Source organism: Lycium ferocissimum, chromosome 9 (genome assembly GCF_029784015.1).
Source record: "Lycium ferocissimum isolate CSIRO_LF1 chromosome 9, AGI_CSIRO_Lferr_CH_V1, whole genome shotgun sequence".
Lineage (NCBI taxonomy): Eukaryota > Viridiplantae > Streptophyta > Magnoliopsida > Solanales > Solanaceae > Lycium > Lycium ferocissimum.
The window spans coordinates 15,433,396-15,451,861 of NC_081350.1; the positions used below are offsets into that span (position 1 = coordinate 15,433,396).

General features: G+C 36.8%; 1 pseudogene; it reads left to right on the top strand.

The window, feature by feature from the left end:
* Positions 1 to 1,169: 1,169 nt before the first annotated feature.
* Positions 1,170 to 18,248, top strand: LOC132069243 (glycerophosphodiester phosphodiesterase GDPDL3-like; annotated as a pseudogene).
* The last annotated feature ends 218 nt before the right edge of the window (positions 18,249 to 18,466 follow it).

The following is an 18,466-nucleotide window of genomic DNA, read 5'->3' on the forward strand; positions in this document are numbered from 1 at the left end:
AGACCTGCAGTACTACAACTGAAAGAGAGCTACAAGGTCCTGGACTGCAAACATTTTTAATTGCACCCGTTTCTTGATTCACTTGTTTTCTTCACCCAACAACTATTAAATAAAAATTCATTTTGAAACAAGACGGATGACTTCAAATTCAGTTTAAATTAAAAATTGTTACATAAATTTCAAATCCTTAATTAATGTTTCAAGTACTACTAAGGAGAAGGGGAGGATAAGAGGATGATTATGCGTGTGGGTATGAATCTAGGTTCTTGAAGAGGGAGGAAGGATAAAGAGAAGTAACTTAACCATGGTTAAGGCCAAACAGATCTGGGTCATTAACATGTTAATGAGACAGGTGTTAAAAATCTAAGTCTCCCCTGGACAAAAATGGAGAGAACGTTACTGGAGAGGAGCCAACTCTCACAACTAAATGTATGCTCCCTCCGTCCATTTTTACTTGTCACGTTTTGATTTTCGAAAGTCAATTTGACTAATCTTTGGAGCTAAACTAAATTAAATTAATTCAATAATTTAAAACTAAAATTTAGATGTTCGGAAACTATACGAAAAATAATATAAGTTGCAATTCTTCTCATATTAATATGATGAAAAAATACATCTTAGTAGGCGTTTGGCCATGAAAACTATATATTTTTTCACTTTATTTGGAATTTTGAAGTTGAAGTTGGAGTTGGAGTTGGAGTTGGAGTTGGAGTTGGAGTTGGAGATGGAGTTGTGTTTGGTTATAGTTTTTGCAAAGAATATTTGGTTGTTTTAATATATTGAAAGTGAAAAAAAGTGAAACAGAGTTTTAGGTGTTTTTCAAATTCCAAATACTTCAAGTTGTATTTGGAATTTTCATGATCAAACGCTGATTTTCAAATAAAGTGAAAAAAAATTCCGGAAAAAAGTGAAAAAATTTCATGGCCAAATGGGTTCTTAAAATGTTGGTCAAAGTTTATAGAGTTTGACTCTCGAGAAGTGAAACGTAACAAGTAAAAGTGGACGGAGGACTATAACAAATTCATGTGTGGCCGCGCAAAGCTAGACAGCTTAAGTTAAACAAACAGCTTCCATTACTACAGCTTTCATTTACTCCTATTAGATACTTAGCTTAATCACGTTTGTAGTTTACTAAAAAAAATGATAAAAACTGCAGCTTGAAGCTTTTTGTATCCTTTGTAATTACTCTCTACACTTTCAAAAACTCTTTACGCGCTCAAGCTTTCTAAATTTGCTAAATATCTCTATCTCTACATGCACTTTCCCGACGAGACGAAATGTGTAATCTCCGGTCTCTGTTATTGCTCCTCTTCTCCTTCACAATAGTTGCAGCTCAAACATCTAACAATGCAACCACTAAATGGCTCACACTAAACGGTAACTTCATTTGCTTTTCCACATTACTTAACTACGTTGCTTACTTACCAAATTTGGAAAGTTTCACTTAAGATGCTAGTTACTACGTGGGGTGAAGAAAGAAGTGATGAATTTGCAGTGATTTGTAGCAGAAATTTAGTGAAGCATTGAATGTAATCAAGGAATTAGGTCAGAAGATATTTTGTGAGTAGAGAGAGAAATAGTAGACTTGCTAATTTCATTGATTCAGTTAAATTACATAGATGGCTTACAATGTGATATTTATACTCACTTCCACCGACCCCACTAGTCACATGATCTGCACATGACTTAACTAACTGAGTATTAACCTTTCTAACAACCTTCCTAACTACCTACTTAAGCAACAACCTCATTATTATTAATGAGCCATATACTGTAATTCATCACTCCCCTCAAGCTGGAGGGATAAAAATATCTAACACTCCAAGCTTGCTCAATAACTGTTGATGTTGCCTAACTCCAAGTCCCTTTGTCAAGATGTCTGCCAGCTGCAATGTAATGTTCAAATACTGAGGTTTGATCAGCCCAGATTTGACCTTCTCCCTTAAAGCAAGGCGCTCATTTCAATATGTTTAGTTCTTTCATGGAACATGGGATTCCCTGCCATTTGAATTGCTGACTTGCTGTCACAAAACAAAGTAATAGGCTTCTGTAGTTCAATTCCAAGTTCTTCCAACAATCCTGTGAGCCAAATGACCTCGAAAACCGAGGCCACGCTTCATATTCAGCCCCTCGCCGAACTTCTCGCTAACAAAGTGGCTGTTTCTTTGATTTCCAAGAGATGAGAGCATCACCTAGCTTGATCACATAGCCAGTAACGGACCTTCTTGTGTTGGGGAAAGCTGCCCAGTCTGAATCATAGAAGGCAGTTAACTGATTAGTGTGTCCTCTTGGAAATGAGAGTCCCATTCCTGGTGCCCTCTTAATGTATTTAACAATTCTCAGTCTTTCTCATGCAGGACAACTTGGGGTGTTGCATGAATTGGCTCAGGACTTGAACACCGATACAAATATCAGGTCTAGTGATGGTTAAGTAGAGCAACTTACCAACTAACTTTTGATAACAAGTAATGTCTGTCAGTTCAGGATCTTCTACATTCTCCTTCTTGTGACTTGTTTTTCCTTCTTTTCCATCATTCCTGGCAGTTTCTGCAGCCAAATGTTGATCATATTTAAGGCTTGTAAGTCTGAGATTAGGCTCCATTGGTGTGCTAACAGTTTTGGCACCACTCAGTCCTACATCTAAGATTAATTGCAAGGCATATTTCCTCTGGTTAAGCAACATGCCATGTCTAGACTTCAACACCTCAATTCCAAGGAAATATTTAAGGTTTCCTAGGTCCTTCATTTTGAAGTGTTGATTCGATGTCCCTTTGGCTGCTTCAATCATTTGCAAGTTGTCTCCTGTTATTAGTAAATCATCAACATATACCAAAATGACCACCAGACTTCCACCCTTTCTTTTAGTGAACAAAGAAGTGTCATATACACTTTGTTTGTATCCAGCACCAAGTAAGGCATCAGTGAGTTTAATATTCCACTGCTTTGAGGCTTGTTTAAGCCCATACAGTGACTTTAATAATTTGTACACTTTGTTCTCCCCCTGCCTATGAAATCCCAGAGACAGTTCTATGAACACATCTTCAAACAAATCACCCTGCAGGAAAGAATTATTTACACCCATCTGTACTAAATTCCAACCTTGAGAGGCTGCTACACTGATAACTATTCTCACAGTCACCATTTTGGCCATTGGTGAGAAAGTTTCATGGTAGTCCAACCCCTCCTTCTGATTTTATCCTTTTGCTACTAACCTCGCCTTATATCTCTCCATCTCACCTGATGCTTTGTACTTGATTTTATAGACCCATTTTGAACCTATGGCCTTTTTTCCAACAGGCAAATCAGTTACCACCCATGTTCCATTCTCTTCTAAGGCTTGAATTTCCTTCTGCATTGCATCTCTCCATTGAGAGTCTTGTGATGCCTCTTTATAGGATTGAGGCTCAGTCAAGGCTGAAAAACAGTATGTTTTGTAATTATCAGACAAGTGTTCATAGGAAACTATGTCTGCAATAGGATACATACTAGGCTTAGTGGGCACAATGTAATCTTTTATCCATATGGGAGGCTTCACAGATCTGCCACTCCTTCTGGATGATACTTGAAGAGGTGCAGACCCCTCAATATTCTGTTCTTCAGACCCCTCAATGTTCTGTTCTTCAGTGGGTGCATTCACTACTGTAGTTTCTACCTGTTCTTCCTCAGATAAAGGGATTTGTGGACTTTCATCTGGCATCTCTTAAACATGATCTTCAGATGGAGCTCGTGCATTGGCTTCATATGGGACATTGTCTTCTGGTAAGAAACATCCCACATCTAAACTCAAGGATGAGGGTAGAATAATGGAAGCTGGTGTTTCTTTCATCATTGATACCTGCTTATCCTTGAAAGGAAATAAATGCTCCTTAAATACCACATCCCTACTCACAAAGAAGGTCCAAGAGTCCAAGTTAAACAACCTGCACCCTTTCTGTGTTTCTGAGAAGCCTAGTAAAACTGCAGGTTTTGCTGCGCAAATTTGTCTCCTTTAGGTAACACAGATGCAAACTCAAACACCCAAACACCCTTATATGATTCGTAGATGGTGAGGTTCCCATGTAAGAGTTCATAAGGTGTCTTGTCATGTAAACCAACATTAGGAACTCTATTTATCAAATACACTGCTTTTTTAATGCATTCTCCCAAAAACCAAAGATGAACATGAGATTGTAATTTGAGTGCTCTTCCCATCTCCAAACCACCCCATTTTGTTGTGGGGTGTATGGGCAACTACCTTGATGTATGATGCCAAGATTATTTAACAACTCATGCACTTGATTATTAAAGAATTCAGTCCCATTGTCTGATCTTAACACCTGTATTGAATGACCAAGCTGATTATATACCATGGGAATAAAGCTTTTCAACACAACTATCACATTTGATGAAACAAACTAATCCAGGTGTATTTGCTAAAGTCATCTACAATTGTGACAAAATAGTGCTTTCTATCATGTGTGGGATGTTCATGAGGACCCCATACATCTACGTGAATAAGATCTAATACCTTGGAAGTTTTAGTGACACTGATTGGAGAAGGCTGCTTGCATTGTTTTGCCATAGGGCATATCAAACAGTCTTGATGCTATTTTTCACGCTCCATTTTATTTGGCAACTCTGGAATTTTCTTTAAGGTGCTAACAGAAGTGTGTTCAAGTCTCATATGCCATCTACTTAAACTTGTATCAGCCTTCTGAACTGCTCCTACTACAAGACTAGCATGCCTCTTGAGGATGTACAACCCCTCAGACTCTCTACCAATCCCAATCACTTTCCCAAAGAAAGAGTTCGCAAAGACACACAAAAGATAAAGAGCACTGAACATCTTAACTGCCTAGTTAGCTTTGACACTGAAAGCAGGTTGAATTTAAAATCTGGTACATGCAACACATCGTTCAACAAGAACTTCCTTAATATTTCAGCAGTTCCAGTATGCTCTATTTGTATTCTATTCCCAGTAGGAACTTGTACTTTACTATGCTTCTCATTACTGACTAAATTCACACTAGTCAGTGCTTCCTTAAGATGTGTAATGTGATGTGTTGCCCCTGAGTCAATTATCCACTCCAAATCTTTACAATTACTTTGATATGAAGTAACCATACCTGCCATGTTAGACTTACACTTCTCTATTGTATTTTTGTTCATCATGTCCACCAATTGATTGTACTGACCCTCTAAGAAATGCTTTCCTTCATGATATTGTTGTTTAGAAGTGCCTCCACCTTCCTAGGATGATTGATGTGCCTATGGTCTGTTTTGTGGTCTGTTTGCTCCATATTGACCTCGCATTTTCCCTTCTTGGTTTCCCAAATACTGTGGCTTCTTCTTATTCTGAACCTCTCCTCCTCTCTTGCTCTTGAAGTCTGGAGGATACCCTATCACCCTGTCACATCTATTAGATGGATGCCCTTGACATCCATAATGCTCACATATTCCTTGATACTGGTATGGTTGATTCCTTTGAAAATTCTGACTCCTTCCTGCTAACATGGTTAACACTTCCTTACCAGGATCATTATCACTAGCACCTAATTTCCTTTGACTCTCTTCCTGAGCAACCATAGCAAAGGCTTCATTCACATCAGGTGCAGGTGTTCTAAGCAAGATAGCACTTCTCACTTGTCCAAAAGTCTCATTCAAACCTACTAAGAATTGCAACAATCTCAAATTCCTCATATACTCTAAGAAAGGCTTGGCCTCCTCACAATCATAACTAGGAGGTATCATCACATCTAATTCATCCCATAGATCTCTCATTTTCGAGTAATATGTTGTCACAGTGTCAGTCCCTTGAGAAAGTGCTCCTATTTCCTTCCATAAACAAAAAAATCTATTCAAGTTTGACTTGTCAAATCTCTCTTTGAAATCCTTCCAAATTCTCCTAGAACTAGAAGCATACACAATACTTTTCCTCAATTTTGGTGCTACAGTTGCACTAATCTAAGATAGTACTACAACATCACATCGATCCCATTGAATTTCTCTAGTTCCTTTGTATGTACTCCTAAGGCATGTTCCATCTACAAAACCTAGCTTATTTTTTATTAACAAAGCTAAACGCATTGATCTACTCCACAAGTTATAGTTTTCAGGACCAGTAAGCATCATCGGTACTAGCGCAATACCTAGAATGTCCGTGTTTTGCAAAAGTAAAGGATTATTGTTATCTACACTTTCTGCTACTATTGCTGAAGTTGTATTACCTGTTTCCACCATTGTTGCGATCTCTGCAAGCTCAACAATGGCGATTTTGTGTTATTGTTGATTTTTATCAATTCTTCTTCGAAATCAAACGGAATTCCCGATCTCGTTGCAATCGCTACGATACCATGATGAATTTGTAGCGGAAATTTAGTGAAGCATTGAATGTAATCAAGGAATTAGGATCGAAGATATTTTGTGAGAGAGAGAGAATAGTAGACTTACGTAATTTCATTAGATTTTTATCTAAAGGAATTACATAGATGGCTTACAATATATATATATATATATATATATATATATATATATATATATATATATATATATATACACTACTTTCACCGACCCCACATTTGTCACATGATCCTACATGACAAAAAGCGATATTAACCTTTCTAATAACCTTCCTAACTACCTACTTAAGCACACACCCTCATTATTATTAATGCGCCATAAAAAAATTCATCAAGAAGCCTAATAATGGTTGCATGTAATCAAGAGCTAATCAAGTTAATAATTTTTTGCTAATTATTGACCTTCTCTTTCTGTTGCTAATTTCGGTTTTGCAAATTAATTACTAAGTATTATAAATTATATTTAAGACATTTTTTCTGAAGAAGCGTGTCCCTTTGTGTTTATAAGAACAGCAAGAACATAATATAGTTCTCTCTTCTATTCTCTCCGGCAATGTTGAATCTCCGGTCTCTCATAAGCTTATTATGTGGCCGTGATATACAGACAACTTAAGTGAGACCGCGTAATTAAACAACAGCTTCCCATTGCTACAAACTTTCATTTACTCCATTACTTTGCTTAATCGCGTTTATACTTACAACGCCACCTTGAAAAAAAAAACACAGCTAGCTTTTGCAGCCTCTCTACACTTCAAAATTTTTGTAAATTGCTAAAGTTTCTCTCTTCTTCATCCAAATATAGTTCGCATTCTTGCCGAAAATGTTGAATCACCGGTCTATCTCATGCTTATTATTGTTCCTCTATTTCTCCATCACAGTAGTTGCTACTCAAAGGTCCAAAAATGCAACCAATAAATGGCTAACACTAAGGAGTTGTTTGGACATGATTTGAAATCATGAGATGAAATCATGTTTGGACATGCAATTTAGATTTTTGAAGTTGTATTTTTTTTTTATCGACATAAAAACCCCCCCAAGTTACGAAAACCATCAAAACTTTTCCAATTCTTATACAATGTCATAGTGCATAACAAAATTAATACGCCACTAGAAGGCCTTTCTAAAATATACAACATCAATTGATCAAATTTTAGTTCAATAAAATGAAAAATTGAACATGAGTTGTAATGTAACTACTCTTTAATATAATCCTCCAACATCGTTGGTAAGAGTAACTTTGTTATAATATACTACCAACTTGTAGATCTTTTAATTTTTGATATAAATGGCTGGTAAACATGATTGGTAAATATATCTACTAACTTATGGATCTTTTTTTATAAAATATAAACTTATGGGTCAACTTTTACATTTAGAAAATTTGAAATCATATTTGAAATCTCAAATCATGTCTTTTTGGATGATTTGGGATTTCATCTCATGAGATATAATTGCATGTCCAAACGCCTACTAAATGGTAACTTAATTCTTTTACTTAACTACGTTGCTTACTTTCCTGAACCTGTGAGTTTAATTTTCTTCCAACTTTGAGTCAGCTGAGGAATTAAAAATTTAGATTTATATTCAGGAAACTGAGAATTCTTGAAATTATACCCCGAAGTTTGCTTTAATAGTCTAGACTTTTTCACAAGTTTTTTCTGTCATGATAATTGATATAGATGCAAAGAAGTTAGACGAGCTATTCACTTAAAGTCATCCTGCACCGTGTTTTGTAAGTTTCTGCCAGTAATGGCTGTTGGTAAGTTTTAGTGACTATAAGTTGGGTGATAAAGAAGCCTTTCACTGTAATGAAGAGCTAAAGAAGTTAATAATTTTTAACTAATTGACCTTCTCTTTCTATTGATTTTGCCTTCCACGAGGGTCTATTGTACGGTACGCAGTCAATTCCTAGAAAATATGTAAATAATATACTTAATTTTTCGGAATGATCATGAGTTCACGTGCCCCATATTTTTTTTTACCTAAATTCGCCCCTGACAGGGGTGTTCATGGTCCGGTTTGACTCGATTTTTGGTTAAAACCAAACCAAACTAATTAAGTCAGTTTTTTTTAATATTCAAACCAAACCAAACCATTATAGTACAAATTCTTTCGGTTTCGATTTTGTCGGTTTGGTTCGGATTTTGCGGGTTTTAAGGATGTATTTTATAATGCAAAACAATTGATACAAGTGAGGTACAAAAATTCATATTATTCATAAATGGATAACGGAGTTGTAGAGAAATATTGGCATACGCTTGAGACAATATCCAGAACTCTTTGAACTGAGAGACGAAATCAGAGAGGAAATAATTGGTCTCTTGAATCTACCTATGTATTTATTGAGTGGGAAGCTCTTGGCTAGAAGTATCAAATCAAGTCTTTTGACTGAAGTGAATAACGTATTATTCATAATTGAAGGTTGATATCAACTGTCACACCCCAACCTTGGGGTGTGGCCGGCACCCGGCACCCGAAGGGCCGAGCGAACCAACTGTGATATCTAAACTCTGTAACATGAATCATAGGCCGACGAGGCCGCTGAATAACAATAGTAAGAAGTATATCATAACAACTTGCAAGCGAGAAAGGCCCAACAACACATATATGCATTACAAGGGCCAACAAGGCCACAACCAAGAAAGACAACTAGTCGAAAGGCCGCAAGGCCAAACATAATACTGTCATAATCGACCGGTAGTCCGTAAGCCTCTAAGAGCACTAATATGCGATCAACCGGTCGGGACAAAGGCCCCGACGTACCCATAGCCATAGTCTCTCTATATATATGCATGCATCCTATTTAATGACTCGACCGAAGAACTCCGGAGAATGGAGTGCGAACATCCTTGAACTTTGGTATCCTACCGAGAAAGGTACACAACAATCGAGTCTACCGTACACGGGCATGATCACGTTGCATAAAATGTATCGTACGAGAAGATGTCTGCCGAGATATATGAAGCGTAAATAAACATAAGCATAAGAGATACAAATATCTTGGGAAAAGATGTAGAGACAACCTGAAACTCTGAACGAGGCCACTGAGGGCGACCATAATCATGACATAAATGTAAATGCATGCCCGCACAATCATTCCTCACTGTGGAGGCATATATCATATCATATAACAATAATAAATCCCTCTGTGGGGTGAGCTCATCATCATAACATCATCTTTGCCCAACTGATCAGTGGCAATGCACAGCGACGTGCCTACCCGGCCGCCTACAACACGGCTCGGTAAAGAAAGAAATACATCTAGGTAAGTGCCTACCCGGCCGACTATAGTGCGGCTCGGTAATGAATATATAATATATATACATATATACAATATATGTGCAATGCAAGACCGACCTCGAAGAGACATCATAGAAAGAGTCGAAGTGACACAATCGTCGTTACCCTCCAATTTTCATTATTGTCGCTACGTTTATCATTATTTGATCATTAGGCCAAAGAAGTAAAAGTACAAGGAAACATCTTGTTATGAATTATTCAGGAAGCCAAATTTATCCAAACTCTTATAAAATATGATCGACACAACTTTTATCAGAAAGAATGTGCCAACGAGAGGTTCGTCACCTTTGAACAATAGACAAGAAGATAAGGATTAATTCAATTAAAGGAAGTACAATCAACTCAACTTTGATGTGAAGAGTACCATAACTAATATCATTCTTCATTCGATAAACAAGAGGGATACGAAATGTGAAAGGTACTTCAATACAAGCTATTCGCGAGAAAAGGGTAAGCTTAACCATTTTGGGACATAATCGACACAAGTTGAACGGAAAGTCTTTTAATCGATAGCCAAAAGGAGATGTGGACCATAATTTGGTACAAGTCATAGATGAGTATGTGTCGGCTCGATTATCATAGAACGCGATCGACCCAGTTAGCGGAACAACTTTTCAATGAAAGGTCATTTGAAATCTAGTCATGCCACAAAAAGAATAGAAAGCCCTACATACCTCGTCGATGGAGTTGTATATACATTTCCCAGTCCTCGAACGTCTTACGAATGATTTCCTACATAATACAGACTATTCAAGATCAAAACCAAGGTCATAGCTTATAGAAATCTTCATTTAGACATTTAATCGAGAAACTCATGGGCGTCAATTTATAGGACTTTTTGTAGTGTAATTTCCTCGTAAAACGCTACCAAATTCTACTTTTCTACTCCTCCTCGTCAATACGATCCAATCCATATCAACACAGCTCCAAACAACACGTTAAAACCACATAAAACAGCCCAACTATCAAGCCAAGTCCATAAGAGTTCACAAGAAGACAACATCATCAACCAAAACAACAACCTCATAGCAATATAAGCAAATGGAAATCTCTCAAAGTTCCGATCAAAAACGGCCCTCAAGGCGACCATATCAACCAACTAATCTATGACTTCAACATAATTCCTTCACTTTAAACTAAGGAATTCTCCCATGAATAACTTAATTAACAAGAGTAGAGTATATTACATACTTTATTACCCAAAAAACTCAACTAAAATCCTAGCTCTAAGCTTCAATAATCAGCCACACATCAAGCACCAAATACTATAATCCTTTCCTAACTAGTTTCCAATTCCTAAGATGAAATCTTGGTTTGATTTGGAGGAATTCAACTTGAAAGATTTAGAGAGCTTTTAGGAGGGTTTGGGAGGGTTTAGAGAGAGTTTAGGGTGAGAGAGATAGAAAATGGTGGAAAAAAAAAATCAAATTTTCGATTTTTAATTTCCCGATTTTCTTGTTCACCGTGTTACTGTTCACCCGCGGAATTATTTCATGGACTCAAAAAAAAATTTCCATTGTTTTTCACGGATAGTCTCATTCCCGAGCTTACATTAATCAATTTACGATGTGAACGACGCAAAAAAAAAATTTAGAGGTGTAACATCAACGATTGGAAAACTAAGAAAAGTTTGAATTTGAGATCAAAAACTAAATGAGGAAAAATTCCATTTTTTGTAGCACTTTTTTATTATTATTTTACCTTAAACATAAATGGGCTAGGGGAACAATTGGGCTAGACTTTCTTGTCTAATTATTTGAGTATGTATTGAACTTGGAATGCCCAAAATTATGAAGAAGATAGATAAAATTTAATTAATATATATAATATTTTAAATATGTATATATTTATCGGTTTGGTTTGCGTTTTTTTTTTGTGTAACACCAAACCAAACCAAATGTTATCGGTTTTTAAAATTTAAAACCAAATCAAATCAAATTGAGCCGGTTTTCAGTTTATTAAGTTGGTTTGACTCAGTTTACCGATTCGGATCAGTTTTTCGGTCTCATTTGAACATACCCTGGTCTGGGAGGGTCTGGTTTGAATTATTATTCAATAAATCTGTCATGATAGTTGATATAGATGCAAAGAAGTTAGATGAGTTATTCATTGTAATGAAGAGCTAAAGAAGTTAACAAATTTTTGCTAATTGGCCTTCTCTTTCTGTTGGGGTTTCGTTTTACGATCATCGTTCTTAATGAAACTAAGAAACTTTCCTTTCGTTGACAACTGAACACAGCCTTTTGGTAGAATTTCAAGCCCAATGCTTCTCCACCCCCCACCCTACAAATAACATACCCAATGTAACCTCATAAGTGGAGTCTTGGGAGGGCAAAAAAAAGAGAGAGAGAGACCTTTGCCTTCCGTATTCTTTACTATGTTTCATAGTCATTATAGTGTATTTATTTCTGCTTTGCAGGAGATGCACCATTAGTCATAGCCCGTGGTGGATTTTCTGGATTGTTTCCTGATTCAAGCTAGATGCCTATATGGCGGCAGTGAATACTAGCTTGTTCAATGTGATTATTTGGTGTGATGTACAGCTCACAAAAGATGCGGTCGGCATCTGTTTTCCTGACTTGAATCTTGCCAATGCTTCTGACATTGATGTTTACTTAGCGAAAAAAGATATTTATATGGACGCATATTGGTCTGTAGCTTTCTATTTCAATGATCTGGGGCCTGTCAGCTGTAAGTTCAATAACTTATGGGATTTGGTTGTGTCCTTCACATATCATGTTGTGCATGAGTGTAGGTGCAAGAATCTGGAATCAATGTCCAAGAATAGCAATTTCAAATATCCCTTCCTATGGTTTATATAATATAAACAATTAATTGCACGGGCTTTGACTCACTTAGTGTCTTAAAGGGTGATCAGATTCTTCTTTCTTCCCTTTTTCTGCTCTAAATAATTTAGGCTTCTGCCATGTTTGGATTTTTTTCTCTTTCCTGAAATGGCATGTTGGCTCCGTGTGTGTATTTATTTGCGCGCCATTGGTAGTGTGCAACTCCTTGACGAACTGCAAAAGAAAGTAGTGCCGTTTCTAAAGTTGACTCTTTCGGTGAAGTGTGAATTGGCATAGTTATACTCGAGAACTTTTATGCTAGTATTTATAGTTTTTAATCCAGTTGAAAATAAAACCTTTCTTTCCATAAGTAATTTGAAATAAAACATTTTATTCTTCACACGATTTTTATGTTTAAATCAATGACAACCAGTAATGGTGTCTGATAACTCAACTTTAAGACAAATACCTGCTGTAAAATGTTAAAATTGGTATGGAAACTTATGTTGGTGATATAATCTAGAGAACCATAGCCTTGTTAGGGATGCCGAACCTATTGCTTTGCTTGTATCAATTACTTCCGGTGACTGAAGTTTCTGCACAAAACATTATGTTTGTTTTCTCGGACAGTGAGGCAAGGGATTTCTAGACGAACTACAAGATTTGATGGAAGACTGCAGAAAATTCTTATGGTCCAGGATGTGCAAAGACGAGTCAAACCTCCGGGATTATGGTTGAACATCCAGGTACTTATTCAGTTTGTGAAACGTTTCCACTTATAAGGATATAGTTGTCTGGTTTTAATTTATTTCAGTTTCTTTTCATCCAAAGTTATCATTTAATGTGTTGTTGCAACATATTGCTGTATATCATTGGATCTTGTTTAAATGGTGCCTTGAGTTTGTATCGGTACTGCTTTTATTGATCCTTTGTTTTGCAAATCCTTTTTGCAGAATGACACCTTCTTCAGACAGCATCATCGGAATATGAGTAATTTTATTATATCCCTGTCCAGGGATCTTCTCATCAACTATATTTCATCACCTGAGGTGAATTTCCTCAGAATTATTGTCGCAAAAATCGATCCACGAGTTACAAAACTCGTTTTCCGATTTCTCGGGCAGGATGATGTTGAGCCTTCAACAAATCAAACATATGGTTCCTTGTTGAAGAACCTCAGATTTATCAAAAACTTTGCCTCTGGAATTCTTGTTCCCAAATCTTATATCTGGCCGGTGGACAACTCATTCTACTTACAACCACATACGTCGCTCGTCTTAGATGCTCATAAAGAAGGTCTTCAGATTTTTGCATCGGAATTCGCAAATGATGTACATTTTGCTTACAATTACAGCTATGATCCCGTAGCTGAGTATTTGTCCTTTGTTGACAATGGCCACTTCTCTGTGGATGGAGTACTGTCTGACTTCCCAGTAACTCCATCAGCGACAATAGGTAACCACTCTACAACTGATGAATAACAGAATCTAATGTAAGCTTTTATTGTTGCTTTCTTATTTTTAGTTGCTCATTCTAGTACTTTCTTGACTGCGAATACTGATGACTTGTTGAAGATATCTTCAATTTAGTGCAGTCTCAGAATTTCATGCATTTTTCAACAATTATTTCCTGTTTTTTCAATATCTTATTGTGCACTTGGTGCAAAGTAAATCTAGGTAACTCCAAAGTTTCTGGAGGCTGAAATTGTGCTGGTTTACAAGGCCTGCGTAGTTAGTGGAACTGCAGTCGGGGGCGTTCTGGACTTTGAAAATGCATAGGCTAATCATAGAGGAACAGACAACATAAATGTTTCTGCACATATATGAAATATATAGAGTCAAATTCAAAAGAGTGGGTGTCCACATTTATAAAGTCCAATAACTGGTCTTGAGGTGATAAGCTTGTCCTATCTTTAGTTTGAGTATAAAAACAGGCATGAAAGGAAAAACATAGTTTTCTTTTAGATAAATTGATCACTGATAGTACTATCAAAGAGTAGACCTTGGACACTCTAGATTTGTGAATGTGGTGGTAGGTGAAGGTGATCGCAGTTGCCTCCATAATAGCTTAGATTTGGATATCTGAGAGGACCTTTTTTTTCATATTCAGTTGGTCTCGAAGCTCTGTGCTATTTCTCTTTACCGTGATGCTCATCATTATTCTTATACTTTTTGCACTATTGCAGATTGCTTCACTCATTTGGATAAGAATGATAAACCTCAAGGTAAGCTACTAATATACACTCTTATTTTTGTTAGACAGGTGAATATTCCACACTAGATGGCTTTTATACACAAAATACAAATTGCAAACCAACTGCAAAACTTTGGAGCAATTACTGTATTCAAGGTTGAAATAGACTGAAAAAGGTTTGATTCGTAAAATTTAGAGTTTGAGATCAATTCTCTTGTCATATTAAATGAGCTTATCTAGGTGGAGCTTCGTTTCAAATTACAATCCCAAAGAGACTGTTCTAAGAAAGAGTAAGCAAATAAATTGAGAATTATATTATCTTGGAGATACTTTAACTTTTCAAGAGAACATAACTGTAGCATTTCATTGAGTCATGTGAAGCCAAGCTAGCACTTCAATTGAGCTTGGTGCAACGATGTGACCATGCTCATATCTTGAGTTGGATTCAGTTGCTCTTCTGTAGATAAGGCAAAGTTTGAGTCACAACAAGATTCTCTTATTAATAGGTCCCTCTTACTGATTTAGTTTTCCTACTGTGCATTTAGTGTTTTCATTACAGTTTGTACAAGACATTATATCTCACTCTTTCCCAGTTTCCTGTTTTGGCACAGCAAAGATTCTGATTATCACATCTGAAGGAGCAAGTGGAGACTACCCGGTTGCACCAACTTGGCATATACAAAGGCTGCTATGGATGGTGCAGATGTTCTCGACTGTCCTGTTCAAATGACAAAGGATGGAATACCCTTCTGCCTGGGTTCTATCAATTTGATTGATAAGACTACGATTTTTGAATCGTCATTCAGCAATATTGTTGATAGTGTCCCAGAGCTTAACATAAGTGTTGGAATAGTCACCTTTAAGCTTACTTGGGATGAGATTAAGAGCCTGAAACGTAAGTTGGACCAACTTTCCTTTATTTTATCTTACAGCTTTTCAAACTAAACAACTACTGCCTTCAAGTTTCCGGGGGAGATAGTATGTTTAAAGACAATAGTTGTTGATGCTTCTTCAAGTTAATGGGTTGAATAATGTAGGTGTACATTTTTGGATACCTGTCTGTTAATTAATTTAGTGACAGGGTATTCTGTCCTCTTACATTTATAAGGTTAACTGCTAGTTAATGTTAATCATCAAATTGTTCTATAATTGTATTGTACAACAACACTAACACCTCAATCCCAAACAAGTTAGGTCGGCGATATGAATCCTCACTTACCATGTATCTCCAACATTACTCATCTGTATTAGACTGCAAAAGTATTAAATTATATCAATGTGCGCAAGAGTGAGTTTCTGGTCTCACTCTTAACTATAATATTTTTTTATCTTTTGGATTGTAACACCCCAAGCCCCTTATATGTGAAGGTTTCAGATAATTATTTTGATCTCTAGATGCCAAAGCTTTAATGACATATGTAACAAGTTAACATGCTCTAATTTCTTGTAGCGGTAATATCAAACCCATGGTCAGAGGTTGGATTGGACCGAAATCCAAAAGCTAGTAATGAAGGAAACTTTGTGTCGTTGGTGGATTTCTTGTCATATGCAAAAAATGCCACGACTGTATCCGATGTCATGATCAGCATAGAGGTGAGTTTATTTATTGCCGGTTCTGTTGACATTGTTAATTCCAACAACATTATGTATCAGCAAATATTAAGTCAATATTATACCTAAATGCTAATATCCGTTCTCAGTAGCTTTACTCGACGTGACTTAAATTTTGAGAGTTTGAAAAAAGGCATAATATTCCATATAAGCAAAGAAAATCCCAAGAGGCTTTTGGAATATGGATGTAACGATTTTTAACTTCAGTTGTTGACATTACAGGTTTCCCCTTAATAGAATAAATCCTTTTTTCTCTTGTGGTTTGTGTTTTGCACTCAATTGGCACTAATGGCTGGAAAAAGAATGCCTTGAGATGGAAAATTCCTAAACAAAAATGACAAAGTATTTCTATTAATTTAAGAATAAAGTCGTCCCTCAAAGATGCAATACTCATTACTATTTATTTTTATATGATGACTCCTTATGTTGGGGATTGCTTGTGGGTATGGGAGTAGATGTGGATACAACTTTCAGGGCATAGCAAGAGGAGGGAAGGCCTATCATTTATCATCTGTTTACCGCATGAGGCTAATAAATAAACCTGTAAAATATTCAAATGTTGTCGAAATAAATGACATTTTTTCTCAGTTTGTTTTAAGAAGCAAATTTTAGTGCCACAAGGAAGCAACATAATTCCATACCAATTCATTTTTTATCTGACAATGTTCTGGCACTTGTGTAGAATGCAGCTTACCTGGCAAATCAGGGATTTGGTGTAATTGCTGCTGTTCTTGAAGCCTTAAGGAGTTTTGGTTACCATAATCAGACAGCAAAGAAAGTTATGATCCAATCAAAAGACAGTTCAGTTCTGAAAGAATTTAAGAAAAGCAGCTACGAACTTGTTTATAGGATTGCTGATGATATCAGGGATATTGAGAGCTCAAATATATCCGAGATCAAGAGCTTCGCTACTTCTGTAGTATTAACCAAGAAATCTGTTTTTCCAAGTGAGGAGGAGTTTCTCGTTGGGAAAACAGATGTGGTGCAGAAGCTGCAGTCATCAAATCTGCCAGTGTATGTTCAAGGCTTTAACAATGAGTATCCATCTCAAGTATGGGATTTTTTCGCAGATTCATCTGTAGAGATAAACAGCTATGTTGCTGGAGCAGGAATTGATGGTGTTATAACAGATTTCCCTGGCACAGCTGCTAGATACAGAAGTAAGTGATTCCAATAGCTCGTCTATACGTCCATCGCATTCCACCCCCAGCTTCTCTTTCTTTATTGTTCCCTCATTTATCTGAATTTCATGTGCTGGGTTACAGGGAGCTGTTGTTTGGGTTACAAAGACCGACCACCGTATCTTAGCCCCGTTGAACCTGGAGGTCTCCTACAATTCATGCCTCCTCAGTATTCGCCAGCTCTACCTCCTGTTGCGAACATAACCCCTACTGCGTGCAATGAGTCTACAGCTAACGCTGCTCCCACCTGTCCAATCGGTCAATCCTCAGTTGTGGTTGGCGTTTTGACATGCTGCCTCGCCATTCTTCTTGCTGATCTTCTGATTTTTTGATCTCAGTTAGACTTGTCAAATGGGTCATAGAGATGATGTATGGACAGATATGTGATTATATTGAAAGGAATAGCATCAGAAAGTTGAATTATTGTATTTACCATCTCAGTACAAGTGTCTTTCGTAATTTTAGTTGCTACTCTATTGTTGTATGTTTGATGATGGAGTCATGGAGTCAGCTACTCATTTTTTCGTTGATTGATCTTGGAGGATAGCAGTTTGGGATGAACTCAGTCGCTGGTTGGGGCATAGTCTTGGGCAGAAAGAGTTGGTTGCTGCAGCATTTGGAGCTTGTATATACTATACGTGGATCACTAGGAACAACAAAATCTTTAAACAACACAATGTACAGGTAGATACTACAGTTCAACAAATCAAAAATGATATCAAAGAAAGAGTTGAAGCATTTAGCAGTACAAAATGGGCAAGGAGATGCAAGGGATTTATACAGAGAATTTGTACTTAGATAGTTTCTGCTATTTTCTGTTTTGTAGGAGTACTGTAGAATTTTAGGTTGTTGTGTTGGTAGCTGGTGTTTTTCTTCTGCTTGAGGCCCATCTGTGTATGAGGTGCTCTTTTTGTGTAAAGGATTGAGTTGGTTGGTCCGGTAATATTCACATATGTTACCAAAAAAAAATCCCCACCCAAAAAATAAAAACCAATCCCTGCTTGGACTCTAGCACTATATCTTCAACGTGTCAATCCTACGCTGAAACGTTGGCTTA